The sequence below is a fragment of the Engystomops pustulosus genome, chromosome 10 (assembly GCF_040894005.1).
Source record: "Engystomops pustulosus chromosome 10, aEngPut4.maternal, whole genome shotgun sequence".
NCBI classification, from domain to species: domain Eukaryota; kingdom Metazoa; phylum Chordata; class Amphibia; order Anura; family Leptodactylidae; genus Engystomops; species Engystomops pustulosus.
In genome coordinates this window covers 71,499,944-71,519,074 of record NC_092420.1, presented here as the reverse complement: position 1 = coordinate 71,519,074, position 19,131 = coordinate 71,499,944, and the positions used below count along the sequence as shown (strand labels likewise).

The window sequence follows — 19,131 nt, the reverse complement described above, 5'->3', positions numbered from 1 at the left end:
ACAGCAGCATTTAATAATCCATGCTATGTACCAAAAAAGTGGAAATATATTTAATTTGCTGTACACTTAACACAGAAAAAAACACAATTGTGCAATTTTCTTGTGGTCTGTTTTTACGGCTGTCACTTTGCACTCCAAATGATATCTCCCTTTTAATCTTTAGGTCAATAAGATCAGGAAGATAGCAAATATTCTAACATATATGTAGGACTTTTTCATACTTATGGAGCTTTAAGTATAACTTTTTGCAGGATAAGATGTTCTCATCTTGTTTCCAAGATGTTTCCATCAATAGCATTTTAGGAATTGTACAGCCTAATGATCACTTTTAATTAAGATTTTTATGTGTGGCAAAATGGTTATGATGATGTATAGATGCTGCAGCGCTGAGTCGGTCAGGTGTGGCAGCGCTGTGTTTGTCAGGTGTAGTAGGGCTGAGATGGTCAGGTGCAGCAGGGCTGAGTTGGTCAGGTGTAGCAGGGCTAAGTTGGTCAGGTGTAGCAGGGCTAAGTTGGTCAGGTGTAGCAGGGCTGAGTTGGTGAGGTGTAGCAGGGCTAAGTTGGTCAGGTGAAGCAGGGCTGTGTTGGTCTGATGTAGCAGGGTTGTGTTGGTCAGGTGTAGCAGAGCTTTGTTGGTCAGGTGTAGCAGGGCTGTGTTGGTCAGGTGTTGCAGGGCTTTGTTGGTCAGGTGTTGCAGGGCTGTGGTGGCCAGGTGTAGCAGAGGTGATGTGGGAGTCAAGAGACTTCAATGCTATAAAGAAGAGCTGCTTGGAACATAAAACAACGGCCAACTTTCATGACAGCCCCTCCTCGCAGGGCAGTGAGGGGTTAATGCAAGCACTGGTGGGCACCAGCAGACAGTAGAGGGAGGGGAGGCAGGGGCGCACCTGCCATGAGGCGAGTTGAGAATCTCGCCGCAGGCGGCACGCCACCTGCTGGATGAGGGGGCGGCATTGTGTGCCCGCCCGTCCATGCTGCCACCCGCCAGTCTGCCTATGGTGTCGGTGGAACCCCCACCCGTGATGCCGTGCTGCCGCCCACTGGATGGTGCTGCCGCCCGCCCAGGCTGACACCCCCCCCTTCATGCCGGCTGGCACATCCTCTTTCCCGCCAGCCTGCACATCCTTTTACCCGCTGCCCGCCACATCTTCCTGAGCAGCTGTCTGCACCGCTCCCTCTGTCCCTTTTATCTCCACTCCGCTCTCCCCCTCCTCCGCTCTCCTCAACTCCGCACCGCTCCCTCTGTCCCGTTCATCTCCGCTCCGCTATCCCCCTCTCCTCCACTTCCCTCCGCTCCCTCTGTCCCGTTCATCTCTCCCCCTTCCTCCGCTATGCTCCGCTCCCCCCTTCCTCCGCTATGCTCCGCTCCCCCCTTCCTCCGCTATGCTCCGCTCCGCCCCCCCTCTCCTCCACTCCGCTCCCCCTCTCCTCCACTCCGCTCCCCCTCTCCTCCACTCCGCTCCCCTCCCCCCCTCCTCCGCTCTGCTCAGCTCCCCCCCTCCACTCCTGGAGAACCTTCCTGGAGAATAAAAGAGAATAAAGTAAGTTTATCTGTGTCTATGTATGTGATGTGTGTATGTAATGTATATAAATATGTGTATATGTATGTGTACATGTATGTGATGTGTGTATGTGTTAGGGATTTTTCTGCAGGGCCCCAACAGCCCTCTTGACTTTTGTAAGGTGAGTCCTAATTAACCCTTTCATGATTGAACATAAAGACCAAGACATACACGTCAATCTCTTAGTCAAGATCTTCTCTCGTTTAATAATCAAAATGCATAATATATATCAGACAGAAGAGTCATCAAAGGGGCGTGAATAGTATACTGCAAAGCTATTGGTCATCAGCACATTCTGGGAAAAAAGTGAATTAATTGTGCTCAGTTCTCAGAGACCTTGTACACAGATATTGTTTATACTAGTTTGCTGAGAAGAAGGTGATAAGTGGCTCCAGAATCCTAATATCATGCAGCATCGAGGACAGACTGGCTTCTCATTAAATGTCAAAGGGTATTAGCTGACAGGCAAGCAAACATGTTACATAAAATGAAGTTTGAATCATGACATTAACTTGGCAATGGTTAGGGAACATGGCCGCTGTATCTAAGATGGCGGACAGTAGTCAAGATGGCGTCCGAAACCAGTGCGACCTCCTTAACAATTCCCCCCTTTGAGCTTTGCTGGCCTGTAACTCCATCCTGAGCGACCTCCTCAAGCTCCAGGTACCCACAGGTAGGCTAAGCCCGTACCTGCTGGACTTGTTAACTCTTCACCAGATCCCCTGGAGGCTGGTCACTCAGGGGTTACAGACCCGCACACTCAAATCACATCACTGAGTTCCCATAGTCCATAGGTTTGTAAACAGGCAGCATCATCCTCTGCTCCGGGCACTTCTCCTGTCCTGGTTCTTACCACCTGGACGGCCATCTGGGACATGGTGGACTTGATGAGGGGGACAACACAACACGCAATAAGTGACGAGAGCAAAATCACAATCCCCAATATCACCCCCACTTACAGGAAACCCTTCCAATCCCCCAACCACAAAGTGAAGGACAAAGTGTCCACCCCAGAGTTTCTCTTGAGTTCCCTGGACAGTCCTTCAATCTTTTCACAAGCATGGGTAATGGATCCATAGGGGGCGATGTCATCTGGGATGTATATGCGACAAGCCACTCCCACCATCTTACAGACTCCTCCCTTCTCAGCAAGGGTCATGTCTGTTAGGGATTTTTATGCAGGGCCCCAACAGCCCTCTTGACTTTTGTAAGGTGAGTCCTAATTAACCCTTTGAGGGAGGATGAGATAGCTGCCGGCAGCGAGCTGACAGAGTAAATGAAAAGACACAGTCGGTCTTCCCATGCACTCCAATCAAACTGTTTATTTCAAACAGATACAGCTATATTTTAACACATAGAGATCAGCATTTGGGGTGTTGATAAGGTACTTAGATTCTATTGGCCATTATGTTTTTGTCCCAGCACATTCTGGGAAAAATGACTAGGCCTTGTTTACAGCCATGCTTATCTACACAATGGCTCCTAGAAGCTTCTTCATAACCAAAATAAATAGCAAGAATACAGAGGCCCGAAGGACGGTAAGAAATGCCAAGGATATTGTGAAAAGGCAAACAACAGTTTAAATGAGAAGAATAGCTGAATTAAAACATTTAACTCTATAGCTTCTAAGAGAGAAGCATACTCCCCCCCCCCAAGGTGGCCACTGTATCTAAGATGGCGGACAGTAGTCAAGATGGCGTCCGAAACCAGTGCGACCTCCTTAACAATTCCCCCCTTTGAGCTTTGCTGGCCTGTAACTCCATCCTGAGCGACCTCCTCAAGCTCCAGGTACCCACAGGTAGGCTAAGCCCGTACCTGCTGGACTTGTTAACTCTTCACCAGATCCCCTGGAGGCTGGTCACTCAGAGGTTACAGGCCCGCACACTCAAATCACATCACTGAGTTCCCATAGTCCATAGGTTTGTAAACAGGCAGCATCATCCTCTGCTCCGGGCACTTCTCCTGTCGTGGTTCTTACCGCTTGGACGGCCATCTGGGACATGGTGGACTTGATGAGGGGGACCACACAACACGCCATAAGTGACAAGAGCAAAATCACAATCCCCAATATTACCCCCACTTAAAGGAAACCCTTCCAATCCCCCAACCACAAAGTGAAGGACAAAGTGTCCACCCCAGAGTTTCTCTTGAGTTCCCTGGACAGTCCTTCAATCTTTTCACGAGCATGGGTAATGGATCCATAGGGGGCGATGTAATCTGGGATGTACATGCAACAAGCCACACCCACCATCTTACAGACCTCCCTTCTCAGCAAGGATCATGTCCAAAGCCATGCGGTTCTGGGAAGCATCTCCGATATAGTTCACAAATCTCTGTTGATTACAATAAAAAACAGTTACCCAACCAACATCTTTGCTCATAGCTATCTGGGGAATAATGGACTCTAGACCTGCCCATATCTGATTGTGGGCCTTGTACTCATCTAGGACCCCCCCTTGGTGCTCCCACTGTAGCCATATAAACGTTGTCATCTAGGTGCTTCTCTCCGACCTCCAGAATCCTTTGGGATTCTCTACCTTTTCTTTATGTGTCTGATCAAACTTATCCCTGGGGATCACGAGGAAGGAATGTACAAATCTTATCACAGCACACTCACCTTCCCAGCCTCTAGGCCTGACCTGACTCTATCCCCACAAATCCTGTACACATCAGACATTGCTAAGACAGGGTTACCTGTGCTGTCAATGTTAAAGAAGGTCATTGTCGTGTTGCACCAACCGTAGGTAAAGTCTCCTACCCTGGGGGCATCCTGGTCACCCCTATAGATACAGTGATAGTCATGGTTGGGGTGTCCCTGAGCATACAAGTCAGTCAGAAGAGACCAGCTAGCAAGAAGTAAGTTTACAATAGAAAGCGTGGAAGCATGCTGACTTCCCTCTAGCTTCACAGGCGTGGCACTGGTCAGCAGGACTTGGAAAGGACCATCGTAGCGAGGCTCCAGACTCTCTCTTTGGTGTGTCTTCACCACCCGTAGTCTCCAGGCTTCAGGTTATGCGTCCTGAGGTCTCTGTCTGGTTCTGAAAAAGGAATCAGAAACACTTTTGCGGAGCTTTTCCAAGGCCTGGCTCAACTGTGTGGCACATTCCACCTGGTTTCCTGCCATCAGCTATAGGATCTGTGGGAAGTAGGGGCTTAGTCTGGGTGCACAGCCAAAAAGTACTTCAAAGGGGGACAATCCCATCTTTCTGTTGAGTGTGGTCCTAACTGAATGGTGGGCAGCAGGAAAGCACTCACGCCATGGTTTCCCTTTTACTTCCATGGCCTCCCGGATCTCTAACTTAAGAGTGCTGTTTAGTCTTTCAATCCCACCACTAACTTGGGGATGCTAAGGGGTGTTCAGGGCCTGTTCTACACCCAGGAGGGACAAGGTTTCAGGTTTTTACCTGTCCAGTGAAGTGGGTTCTGCGACCGGACTCTATGGTCTCTGGAAGTCCAAACCTGCAGAAAAATCTCACTCACCAACTTCTTTGGCTGCAGCTCTGGCAGTAGCCTTGGTCATGGGAGAAGCTTCTGGCCACCCTGGAAAGAGATCAATGCACACAGGCACGTACTCCTACGTACCACTTTTGGTAGCTGGATAAAATCCATCTGCAGTCTTTGGAAGGGATACAGCAGCTTGGGTGTCACCTTCCGTGGGGTCTTTACCACCTTACCCGGGCTGTGGTGGGCACAGACTATACAGGCTTTCACTACTCTAGTGACAGGGGTAGTAATGCCCGGGGCAAACCACTTGCGGTTTATCAGTACTAGCATGGCCATTTGGAATATGTGTGTGTGTCCGTGGGCTACTTGACTTACTTTCGGGTGCAGGGCTCCTGGCAGGCACACCCTCTCTCCCAGCATCCAGGTCCCATCGGCATCTGGGCTCCAGCTTTCCTCCACTCTTCCTTCACTTCTGATGACTCTCGGGCCACCAGGGACTGGAACACCTGTGGATCAAACTTTTAGCTCAGAACTCACCGCTGAGACTTCAGGACAGTCTCCGGGCTCCATCTGTGCAGCTGCCATCGCCATCCCGTCAGCCACATACTTGCCCTTGGCTTGTGGAGTTACCAAATTGTGTGTGGTTTAACTTTTATTATCCTCACCGCTTATGGAAGTAGGAGAGCATCCATGAGCGCTATAATCAGCGTGCCATGCTTAACGGGGGTCCCTGCAGGGGTGAGGAAATCTCTAGCCTTCCATATGGGTTCATAGTCGTGTTTAGACCCCAAAACTATACCTTGAGTATAGATGTTTGCCCTTTTACCTTCCACCAGCTGTAGCACTTCCCTGAGTGCCGTCACTTCACCTCCTGCGCTGACCTGTGTGGAGGGAGTGGTTCTGCTTGTACTACCTCATGTGCGCCACTGACCACTGTATATCCAGTATAGAACCATCTGTCTTCTCCTGTAGACCTGGAGCCATCTATGAGAAATAAAACTCAACATCTGGGTTAATCACCCTTCCCTCCCCCCTCTCTGAATCCTGGAAGACTGGCGATAGAATGAAGGATTCAGAGCTGTTCACCTTCTCAGTGTATCCTGGGGCATCAGGAGGGCACACTGGAGTCTGAGCTGTCTGGCCTTTGCTCAGATGCTTGGGCTGTACTTGGGTGAGGACACTGTGCAAGGTATGTGGGGTTTGCACAGTAACTGAGTGATCTAGGGTCTAGGATCAGCTCACTGGTCTTGCTGAGTAGATTGCTGGCTGCAGCTACTGAGACATGAGGAGCTCCCCTCACGACAGAGTCTAACCGGGCCTAATAGTGGGCCACTGGGGAGGCCACCACATTCCTGGGCTAAGACACCTGTGGCCTACATACTCAGTGCAAAATAAAATAAAAGGTCTGGTTCAGTGGCATGTGCCCAGTGCCCAGACTTGCCAGCTTAGGGCTATGGAATGCATCAATTGCCTCCTGACTAAGGGCAAATGGGGAAGAGGCAATTCAGTCAGAATGGGGCAGCAGACCTTATCCTAGGCCTGCAGGAGCTGGCCAGTCCTAGAAACATGTGAAGAGGCTTAGGGCCTCAGGGCAGGGGTATATTCTGGACTGCCAGCTTTCTTTCCTCTGTCAGGTATCTGCCTGTGGCTGAGAAGCAGTGGCCTAGGAAGACCACCTTCTCCTGGCAATACCGGAGTTTGTCTCTGGAAACTTTGTAACCCTCTGGAACAGAAAACACATAAGGTCAATAAATGCATCCTGGCAAACAAAAACAGTAGGTCATCCGCATACTGAAAAGGAGAACATCCAGTGAGGGGCTAGTCTGCCAGTCTACTCCCTGTAGGGCCATGGGGTATTGGCTGGGTGAGTTTTACCCCCCTTTGTGGGAATCTACATCAGATATACTGGAATACTGAACTGGTAAAGGAAAATAGGTACTGGCAATCTTCATGTAGGGGCACAGAGAGGAAAACATTTGCCAAATCAACAGTGAATAATATGTCACTCTCGGGGACTGCTGCCAGTTTGGGCTAGGGACCACTGGGCTTCAGTACACTCATTAGCAGCTTAGAGATCATGGACCATGCTACATGTATCCAGCTGTTCTTTCTGAGTCTTTTCTTGACCGGGAATGGGCTAAAATCATCATCGGGCTAGCAGGGGAGAGTTCTACAATGAAAGGCGATAACTCTGTTTGGGGGGGCTGTTCTCACTGACATCCTTGTCCGTAACCACCCCCCTTGTCTTGCCCTGTGGTGGCCGTCTCCGCCACTCACTACAGTAATGTCTCCTCCCCGCAACACCCACTTGGGTTGGTCGGTTGAGACTTCCGGAGATGTTGTCAATCTCACTTCGGCGTGGTCTGTGAAACATCCTCTATTCCCTCTGTTTGTCAATGTGTCAGAGTCCCTCCACCACATCTCCAGCCCAGTGTTCTGTGCTTCCTATAAAGTTCTGGCAAGACTCCAACGTCTCAATAAAATCCAGGTACACTTAAGATGGTTTTTAATCAAAAAGGAACAAAAGTCAGTCATAGGCTCTGTAATACAGTTGGGGGGCTCATTCTTGCTTAGTCTGTTCATGGGGTACACAGGAGGACATCACATCATACTGTATCCCTGTTCCACAACCAAATAACTTCATTCAAGTCTTTTTTAGATTGTCAGGGAGAAGTCTAAATGCAGCGATCTACCCCTCCCAAATGTAAATGTTCTCACTAGCCTGTAAACCACAAGATAACAGAACACAGATTCCAAGCAACTCAATATGGAGAAATTCAGTTTTCCGTGAACATCAAGGTAACTATCGTCTCTCGTGTATAAGAGACAGACACAGCATTCAGGCAAAGCCCTAGACTTACATGTCAGTCCTTTACAAAACAAAACGCAGCTCCAACAGCCCCCACCCTTTTGTTAACCCCTTAAATGCCAAAAAGCAGGTACCAGAGACATTGTAACACTTTTTCATAGTAATTTTTCTCTAATTGTCGGGATCAATAAATTTTAATAATACTCAAACAACCTCCCACACTCCAAGACCCCTAGCAGACGCCCCAAGCATGGTCAGCTGCTATCCTACAAAGCCCCACAACAGCTTTTATGGCTGCCAACAGCAATCAACTTTCAGGGACTTGAAGGGAATATAACTTAAAATGGCCGCCACTGAAAAATAAACTGACTTAAGATGGCCGCCACTGAAGAATGGTAGGGCGTGTCATCTTCTCTAACCACCAGATACAGGGGTGGAGTCTGGATTACAGGGGCCATTTTTCACTCCAAGGAAAATATAATAAAATCTCTTTTTCTCAAATTCTTTCCACATCAAAAACTTTGAAATGTCCCTTATCGCCTGTCTCTTTCTTCATTGGGCACTCTGAAGGATTCGGGTCACTCTGTCCTGGTCCGTCCATCAAAGTCAGAGGCTATAAGTGTCTGTTTCCAAATCTGATCAAGTTTTCTCACTTGTACAATCATCAGATCATCTGACACATCCCAAAACCTTCAAACCTTCAATATCACTTTTCATTTCAACACAAAACTACCAGCCCTTATGTCCGATCATGTCAACTTGCACTTTTCCATCAGTCCTACTTAACTCAACAACCTTCTGTCTACTTACATCATGCCAATCTTCTGTCTACCTACATCTTTTTGTCTGCAATGCACCTGGCTCAATTCCAATTCACAACTCATCATAAATGCCTACTACTGCAACACAACCAAACTTGTCCCCACAGACACAGCGAATGCCAACACCTCGATTTACTGACCCCAAAGAAACTAGATACCAGACTTCCACAGAGGACTCTACACCAAGTCAACTCTGACCTGTCACTACTCTTTCACCGACTACACCAAGTCCACTCTCTTACCGACTCTTTACTAAGTCACTACTAGTTCTTACAGTCCCACGAGGCTGTTCAGACTCCCAAAAAAAGAAAGCTAAACACAGACTTGATCAGAGCGGGTCTCCGCTGCACGTCCACAAATTGAGCTCTATACCTCTATGGGCAACCCTATTGGCACCAGTCAAACAGTACTATAGACACTATGATAATCACAACAGAATATCTCCCACTCTCCCACTCTAGCATTGCAGACATCTAAGGGTTACTACTTCCCGTCTCACTGCTTCAGCTAACACCACAGACTGTCTGACCATCCGTCACTGTCCAGTCTCTGTTCAGTTTCTGTCCATCACCTTACAAAGTGGTTCTTTGCCAAAACTCTGAGCTTAGGTTACAGTGAACAACAGTGGCAAATACATAACACAGAGACAGTCTTACCCGGTCCGTCCAACCAGTGAACCAGAAGTGACATATCAAGGTAGACAATAAAAATTAATATCTTACCCTGAGAGCGCTCTGGTCAGTTCTGTTCACCAAGCCGGCGGGGACACTTCACGGAGGCTGTCTTGGTGCTGTTGTTGCTCACTTCTAAGCCCACCCAGAAAAGGATGCCAAATATTGTTAGAGATTTTTATGCAGGGCCCCAACAGCCCTCTTGACTTTTGTAAGGTGAGTCCTAATTAACCCTTTGAGGGAGGATGAGATAGCTGCCGGCAGCGAGCTGACAGAGTAAATGAAAAGACACAGTCGGTCTTCCCATGCACTCCAATCAAACTGTTTATTTCAAACAGATACAGCTATATTTTAACACATAGAGATCAGCATTTGGGGTGTTGATAAGGTACTTAGATTCTATTGGCCATTATGTTTTTGTCCCAGCACATTCTGGGAAAAATGACTAGGCCTTGTTTACAGCCATGCTTATCTACACAATGGCTCCTAGAAGCTTCTTCATAACCAAAATAAATAGCAAGAATACAGAGGCCCGAAGGACGGTAAGAAATGCCAAGGATATTGTGAAAAGGCAAACAACAGTTTAAATGAGAAAAATAGCTGAATTAAAACATTTAACTCTATAGCTTCTAAGAGGGAAGCATACCCCCCCCCCAAGGTGGCCGCTGTATCTAAGATGGCGGACAGTAGTCAAGATGGCGTCCGAAACCAGTGCGACCTCCTTAACAATGTCCAAAGCCATGCGGTTCTGGGAAGCATCTCCGGTATAATTCAAAAATCTCTGTTGATTACAATAAAAAACAGTTACCCAACCAACATCTTTGCTCATAGCTCTCTGGGGAATAATGGACTCTAGACCTGCCCATATCTGATTGTGGGCCTTGTACTCATCTGGGACCCCCCTTGGTGCTCCCACTGTATCTATATAAACATTGTCATCTAGGTGCTTCTCTCCGACCTCCAGAATCCTTTGGGATTCTCTACCTTTTCTTATGTGTCTGATCAACCTTATCCCTGGGGATCACGAGGAAGGAATACACAAATTTTATCACAGCACACTCACCTTCCCAGCCTCTAGGCCTGACCTGACTCTCCTATCCCCACAAATCCTGCACACATCAGACACTGCTAATACAGGGTTACCTGTGCTGTAAATGTTAAAGAAGGTCATTGTCGTGTTGCACCAACCGTAGGTAAAGTCTCCTACCCTGGGGGCATCCTGGTCAGCCCTATAGATACAGTGATAGTCATGGTTGGGGTGTCCCTGAGCATACAAGTCAGTCAGACGAGACCAGCTAGCAAGAAGAATAAGTAAGCATGGAAAGCGTGGAAGCGTGCTGACTTCCCTCTAGCTTCACAGACGTGGCACTGGTCAGCAGGACTTGGAAAGGACCATCGTAGCGAGGCTCCAGACTCTCTCCCTGGTGTCTCTTTACCACCACGTAGTCTCCAGGCTTCAGGTTATGCGTCCTGAGGTCTGTCTGGATCTGAAAAAGGAATCAGAAACACTTTTGCGGACCTTTTCCAAGGCCTGGCTCAACTTTGTGGCATGTTCCACCTGGTTTTCCTGCCATCAGCTATAGGGTCTGTGGGAAGTAGGGGCCTAGTCTGGGTGCACAGCCAAAAAGTACTTCAAAGGAGGACAATCCCATCTTTCTGTTGGGTGTGGTCCTAACTGAATGGTGGGCAGCAGGAAAGCACTCGCGCCATGGTTTCCCTGTTACTTCCATGGCCTCCCGGATCTCTAACTTAAGAGTGCTGTTTAAAGTATCTCAAACGCACCACCACCAACTTGGGAAGGGTATGGGGTGTTCAGGGCCTGTTCTACACCCAGGAGGGACAAGGCTTCAGGTCTTTACCTGTCCAATGAAGTGGGTTCTGCGACTGGACTCTATGGTCTCTGGAAGTCCAAACCTGCAGAAAAAATCTCACTCACCAACTTCTTGGCTGCAGCTCTGGCAGTAGCCTTTGTCATGGGAGAAGCTTCTGGCCACCCTGGAAAGAGATCAATGCACACAGGCACGTATTCCTACGTACCACTTTTGGTAGCTGGATAAAATCCATCTGCAGTCTCTGGAAGGGATACAGCGGCTTGGGTGTCACCTTTTGTGGGGTCTGTACCACCTTACCCGGGTTGTGGCAGGCACAGACTATAACGGCTTTCGAAGTCTAGTGACAGGGGAAGTAATGCCCGGGGCAAACCACTGGTGGTTGATGAGCACTAGCATGGCCATTTTGGATATGTGTGTGTGTCCGTGGGCTACTTGACTTACTGTCGGGTGCAGGGCTCCGGCCAGGCACACCCTCTCTCCCAGCATCCAGGTCCCATCGGCATCTGGGCTCCAGCTTTCCTCCACACTTCCTTCACTTCTGATGACACTCGGGCCACCAGGGACTGGAACACCTGTGGATCAAACTTTTAGCTCAGAACTCACCGCTGAGACTTCAGGACAGTCTCTGGGTTCCATCGGTGCAGCTGCCTTCGCCATCCTGTCAGCCACATACTTGCCCTTGGCTTGTGGAGTTACCAAATTGTGTGTGGTTTAACTTTTATTATCCTCACCTCTTATGGAAGTAAGAGAGCATCCATGAGCTCTTTAACCAGCGTGCCATGCTTAGAGGGGGTCCCTGCAGAGGTGAGGAAATCTCTAGCCTTCCATAAGGGTTCATAGTCGTGTTTAGACCCCAGAACTATACCTTCAGTATAGATGTTCGCCCTTTTACCTTCCACCAGCTGTAGCGCTTCCCTGAGTGCCGTCACTTCACCTCCTGCGCTGACCTGTGTGGAGGGAATGGTTCTGCTTGTACTACCTCATGTGTGCCACTGACCACTGTATATCCAGCATAGAACCGTCTGTTTTCTCCTGCAGACCTGGAGCCATCTATGAGAAAAAAACTCAACATCTGGGTTAATCACCCTTCTCTCCCCCCTCTCTGAATCCTGGAAGACTGGTGATAAAAATGAAGGATTCAGAGCTGTGCACCTTATCAGTGTATCCTGGGGCATCAGGAGTGCACACTGGAGTCTGAGCTGTCTGGCCTTTGCTCAGATGCTTGGGCTGTACTTGGGTGAGGACACTGTGCAAGGTATGTGGGGTTTGCACTGTAACTGAGTGATCTAGGGTCTAGGATCAGCTCACTGGCCTTGCTGAGCAGATTGCTGGCTGCAGCTACTGACGCATGCGGGACTCCCCTCACAACTGAGTCTAACCGGGCCTAATAGTGGGCCATTGGGGAGGCCACCACGTTCCTGGGCTAGGACACCTGTCTCCTAGATACTCCGTGCAAAATAAAATAAAAGGTCTGGTTCAGTGGCATGTGCCTAGGGCCAGGGCAGACAGGATTTGCCAGCTTAAGGCTATGGAATGCATCAACTGCCTCCTGACTAAGGGCAAATGGGGAAGAGGCAATTCAGTCAGAAAGGGGTAGCAAAAGGCTGGATGCAGCAGACTTATCCCAGGCCTGCAGGAGCTGGCCAGTCCTAGAAACATGTGAAGAGGCTTAGGGCCTCAGGGCAGGGGCACATTCTGGACTGCCAGCTTTCTTTCCTCTGTCAGGTCTCTGCCTGTGGCCGAGAAGCAGTGGCCTAGGAAGACCACCTTCTACTGGCAGTACTGGAGCTTATCTCTGGAAACTTTGCAACCCTTCTGGAACAGAAAACACATAAGGTCAATAAAAGCATCCTGGCAAACAAAAACAGTAGGTCCTCTGCATACTGAAAAGGAGAACATCCAGTAAGGGGTTAGTCTGCCAGTTTACTCCTTGTAGGGCCGTGGGGTATTGGCTGGGTGAGTTTTACCCCCCTTGTGGGAATCTGCACCAGGTGTACTGGAATACTGAACTGGTAAAGGAAAATAGGTACTGGCAATCTTCATGTAGGGGCACAGAGAGGAAAACATTTGCCAAATCAACAGTGAATAATATGTCACTCTCAGGGACTGCTGTCAGTTTGGGCTAGTGTTAGGGATTTTTATGCAGGGCCCCAACAGTCTCTGGGTTCCATCGGTGCAGCTGCCTTTGCCATCCCGTCGGCCACATACTTGCCCTTGGCTTGTGGAGTTACCAAATTGTGTGTGGTTTAACTTTTATTATCCTCACCTCTTGTGGAAGTAGGAGAGCATCCATGAGCTCTTTAACCAGCGTGCCATGCTTAACGGGGGTTCCTGCAGAGGTGAGGAAATCTCTGGCCTTCCATAAGGGTTCATAGTCGTGTTTAGACCCCAGAACTATACCTTGAGTATAGACGTTCGCCCTTTTACCTTCCACCAGCTGTAGCGCTTCCCTGAGTGCCATCACTTCACCTCCTGCGCTGACCTGTGTGGAGGGAGTGGTTCTGCTTGTACTACCTCATGTGCGCCACTGACCACTGTATATCCAGTGTAGAACCGTCTGTCTTCTCCTGCAGACCTGGAGCCATCTATGAGAAAAAAACTCAACATCTGGGTTAATCACCCTTCTCTCCCCCCCTCTGAATCCTGGAAGACTGGCGATCGAACGAAGGATTCAGAGCTGTGCACCTTATGAGTGTATCCTGAGGCATCAGGAGTGCACACTGGAGTCTGAGCTGTCTGGCCTTTGCTCAGATGCTTGGGCTGTACTTGGGTGAGGACACTGTGCAAGTCATGTGGGGTTCACACTGTAACTGAGTGATCTAGGGTCTAGGACAGTGGTGGCTAACCTATGGCACGGGTGCCAGAGGTGGCACTCAGAGCCCTTTCTGTGGGCACTCAGGCCATCACCAGAGATGATTCCAGGTATCTTCCTGCAGTCCCAGACAGCCCAGGACTTGCTGTGCACAAAGCTATTTTAAAGTGACAGTGCTACTTGGGACTACTGGAGGAGTGGGAAGGTGTGGACAGATCTGGATCATCATTGTAGCTCCTGCTCCGGCCCTGACAATTCTTCCTGTTTATGGGACCCTGGAAGAAGCTACAATGAACATCCAAATTTCTTCTATTTTCTGCTTTATTGGTGTCCCCAGGGTGCTGGTATCAATGAAAGCTGTGAAAGAGAACGGAGTATAAATCACAAATTAAATTTCTGTGTTGGCACTATGCGATAAATAAGTGGGTCTTGGTTGTAGTTTGGGCACTCGGTCTCTAAAAGGTTCGCCATCGCTGGTCTAGGATCAGCTCACTGGCCTTGGTGAGCAGATTGCTGGCTGCAGCTACTGACACATGCAGGGCTCCCCTCACGTCTGAGTCGAACCGGGCCTAATTGTGGGCCACTGGGGAGGCCACCGCGTTCCTGGGCTAAGACACCTGTGGCCTAGATACTCTGTGCAAAATAAAATAAAAGGTCTGGTTCAGTGGCATGTGCCTAGAGCCGGGGCAGACAGGATTTGCCAGCTTAAGGCTATGGAATGCATCAACTGCCTCCTGACTAAGGGCAAATGGGGAAGAGGCAATTCAGTCAGAAAGGGGCAGCATCAGGCTGGAGGCAGCAGACCTTATCCCAGGCTGCAGGAGCTGGCCAGTCCTAGAAACAGGTGAAGAGGCTTAGGGCCTCAGGGCAGGGGCACATTCTGGACTGCCAGCTTTCTCTCCTCTGTCAGGTGTCTGCCTGTGGCTGAGAAGCAGTGGCCTAGGAAGACCACCTTCTCCTTGCAGTACTGGAGCTTGTCTCTGGAAACTTTGTAACCCTTCTGGAACAGAAAACATAAGGTCAATAAATGCATCCTGGCAAACAAGAACAGTAGGTCATCCGCATACTGAAAAGGAGAACATCCAGTAAGGGGATAGTCTGCCAGTCTACTCCCTGTAGGGCCGTGGGGTATTGGCTGGGTGAGTTTTACCCCTCCTTGTGGGAATCTACATCAGGTATACTGGAATACTGAACTGGTAAAGGCAAATAGGTACTGGCAATCCTCATGTAGGGGCACAGAGAGGAAAACATTTGCCAAATCAATAACAGTGAATAATATGTCACTCCCGGGGACTGCTACCAGTTTGGGCTAGGGACCACTGGGCTTCAGTACACTCATTGGCAGCTTAGAGGTCTTGGACCATGCTACATGTATCCGGCTGTTCTTTCTGGGTCTTTTCTTAACCGAAAATGGGTTAAAATCATCATCAGGCTAGCAGGGGAGTCACACATCAGTTTTACAATGAAAGGCACTAACTCTGTTTGGGGGGGCCGTTCTCGCTGACATCCTTGTCCATAACCACCCCCCTTGCCCTGTCGGGGCCGTCTCCGCCACTCACTACAGTAATGTCGCCTCCCCGCAACGCCCACTTGGGTTGGTCGGTTGAGACTTCCGGAGATGTTGTCCATCTCACTTCGGCGTGGTCTGTGAAACATCCTCTATTCCCTCTGTACGTCAATGTGTCAGAGTCCCTCCACCACATCTCCAGCCCAGTGTTCTGTGCTACCTATAAAGTTCTGGCCAGACTCCAACGTCTCAATAAAATCCAGGTACACTTAAGATGGTTTTTAATCAAAAAGGAACAAAAGTCAGTCATAGGCTCTTTAATACAGTTGGGGGGCTCGTTCTTGCTTAGTCTGTTCATGGGGTACACAGGAGGACATCACATCATACTGTATCCCTGTTCCGCAACCAAATAACTTCCTTCAAGTCTTTTTTAGATTGTCAGGGAGTACTCTAAACGCAGCAATCTACCCCTCCCAAATGTGAATGTTCTCACTAGCCTGTAAACCACGAGATAACAGAACACAGATTCCAAGCAACTCAATATGGAGAAATTCAGTTTTCCGTGAACATCAAGGTCACTATCGTCTCTCTCGTAGATAAGACAGACACAGCACATGTCAGTTCTTTACAAAACAAAACGCAGCTCCAACAGCCCCCACCCTTTTGTTAACCCCTTAAATGCCAGAAAGCAGGTACCGGAGACATTGTAACACTTTTTATAGTAATTTTTCTTTAATTGTCGGGATCAATAAATTTTAATAATACTCAAACAAACAACATCCCTCACTCCCAAGACCCCTAGTAGGCGGCCCAAGCATGGTCAGCTGTTATCCTACAAAGCCCCACAACAGCTTTTATGGCTGCCAACAGCAATCAACTTTCAGGGACTTAAAGGGAATATAACTTAAAATGGCCGCCACTGAAAAATAAACTGACTTAAGATGGCCGCCACTGAAGAATGGTAGGGCGTGTCATCTTCTCTAACCACCAGATACAGGGGTGGAGTCTGGATTACAGGGGCCATTTTTCACTCCAAGGAAAATATAATTAAATCTCTTTTTCTCAAATTCTTTCCACATCAAAAACTTTGAAATGTCCCTTATCGCCTGTCTCTTTCTTCATTGGGCACTCTGAAGGATTCCTGTCACTCTGTCCTGGTCCGTCCGTCAGTCAGAGGCTATAAGTGTCTGTTTCCAAATCTGATCAAGTTTTCTCACTTGTACAATCATCAGATCATCTGACACATCCCAAAACCTTCAAACCTTCAATATCACTTTTCATTTCAACACAAAACTACCAGCCCTTATGTCCGATCATGTCAACTTACACTTTTCCATCAGTCCTACTGAACTCAACAACCTTCTGTCTCTGTGCATCTTTCCCCTTCATGTGGGACACAATCTCCCTTATCCCTTTGTCTGCAATGCAACGCACTTGGCTCAATTCCAATTCACTCGGCTGTGCTCTCTGTATCTACAACTACGATACCGTTACAGGGACACATCCCCAAAGATTCAGCGGATGCCAACATCTCGATTTATTGACAAACAAAGAAAATAGCTACCAGAGAATATCTCACAAAGGACGCTACACCAAGCCACTGCCTGACTAGACTGACTGTATACCAAGTCACTGTCTTCCAGACTGACTAAAACATGCCGCCATCCTCCACTAGTTCTCACAGCCACACGAGACCGCTCAGACTCCCGTAGAAAGTCTAGCGCTCGCCTGATCAGGGCGGGTCTCCGCAATCTGAACTCTGTCACAATCTATGGGAAAAAACCAGTCCCAAACAAACAGTATCCCAGACACTATGATAATCCGACTATCACAACAGAATATCTCCCACTCTAGCATTGCAGACATCTAAGGGTTACTACTTCCCGTCTCACAGCTTCAGCTAACACCACAGACTGTCTGAGCATCTGTCACTGTCCAGTCTCTGTTCAGTCTCTGTCCATCACCTTACAAAGTGGTTCTTTGCCAAAAACTCTGAGCTTAGGTGAACAACAGTGGCAAATACATAACACAGAGACAGTCTTACCCGGTCCGTCCAACCAGTGAACCAGAAGTGACATATCAAGGTAGACAATAAAAATTAATCTCTTACCCTGAGAGCGCTCTGGTCAGTTCTGTTCACCAAGCCGGCGGGGACCCTTCACGGAGGCTGTCTTGGTGCTGTTGTTGCTCACTTCTAAGCCCACCCAGAAAGGACGCCAAATATTGTTAGGGATTTTTATGCAGGGCCCCAACAGCCCTCTTGACTTTTGTAAGGTGAGTCCTAATTAACCCTTTCATGATTGAACATAAAGACCAAGACATACACGTCAATCTCTTAGTCAAGATCTTCTCTCGTTTAATAATCAAAATGCATAATATATATCAGACAGAAGAGTCATCAAAGGGGCGTGAATAGTATACTGCAAAGCTATTGGACATCAGCACATTCTGGGAAAAAAGTGAATTAATTGTGCTCAGTTCTCAGAGACCTTGTACACAGATATTGTTTATACTAGTTTGCTGAGAAGAAGGTGATAAGTGGCTCCAGAATCCTAATATCATGCAGCATCGAGGACAGACTGGCTTCTCATTAAATGTCAAAGGGTATTAGCTGACAGGCGAGCAAACATGTTACATAAAATGAAGTTTGAATCATGACATTAACTTGAAAATGGTCAGGGAACATGGCCGCTGTATCTAAGATGGCGGACAGTAGTCAAGATGGCGTCCGAAACCAGTGCGACCTCCTTAACATATGTAATGTATATAAATATGTGTATATGTATGTGTACATGTATGTGATGTGTGTATGTAATGTGTATATGTATGTGTTTATATGTGTATATATGTATTCCGTATGCATTTTATACTACATGGCGATATTCCCTATGCATTTTATACTACATGGCTGTACGCTGTATGCTTTTTATTCTACATGGCGGTACACTACATGTATTTTGTACTACATGGCGATATGCTGTATGCATTATATACTACATGGCGATATGCTGTATGTATGTTATACTACATGGTGATATGCTGTATGTTTTTTATACTACATGGCGGTACTCTGTGTGCATTTTATACTACATAGCGGTACTCTGTATGCATTTTATACTACATGGCGATATTCTGTATGCATGTTATACTACATGGGGGGGCCGCTGTATGCATTTTATACTACATGGCCATATTCTGTATGCATTTTATACCACATGGCGATATTCTGTATGCATTTTATATAACATGGCGGCATGCTGTATGCATTTTATACTACATGGCGGTACGCTGTATGCATTTTGCATTGCTGTATTTTCACACCAAACCAATATGATGGATCTGGTCCTGACACTCCCTGAAATATTACATATATGTTCGGGAGGGAGGAGGGGGGGGGGGGCTTTCTATGGCTCGCCTCAGGCAGCAGACAGCCCTGGTACACCCCTTAGGGGAGGACACGCACTGAATCTTATCTTGTGGTGTCTGCCGTGTGTCTGCTGTTACCTGAAGACTCTTCTGCTCCTCTTTAGCGTGTTTCTTCCTCTTTTAAGTCACCCGCTCTGCTTACAAGCAGGAACCCGAACAACCAGTGCCCCAGTGCAGCTCCCCCTCCCCCCCAGCCCTCCAGCAGTGTCTTCCCAGACCTTTCCTCCTGCAGTCACAGGCAGCCAGGA

General features: G+C 48.1%; 1 protein-coding gene and 1 long non-coding RNA gene across 6 annotated transcripts in view; one reads left to right on the top strand and one right to left on the bottom strand.

The window, feature by feature from the left end:
- Positions 1-19,131, top strand: part of LOC140103576 (uncharacterized) — an 80,589-nt gene that overhangs the window by 17,441 nt on the left and 44,017 nt on the right. The window lies entirely within an intron of this gene.
- LOC140103577 (uncharacterized) lies at positions 1,627-18,724 on the bottom strand. Of its 4 annotated transcripts, none has more exons than XR_011850136.1 (3): positions 5,832-18,721; positions 5,381-5,511; positions 1,627-5,101 (listed from the first exon to the last, which is right to left on the bottom strand). It is a non-coding gene; the product is annotated as an uncharacterized lncRNA (long non-coding RNA). The 4 variants fall into 4 exon arrangements; XR_011850137.1 differs by having other exon boundaries at positions 5,381-11,710; positions 12,031-18,712; XR_011850135.1 differs by having other exon boundaries at positions 1,627-2,698; positions 3,822-5,101; positions 5,381-18,710.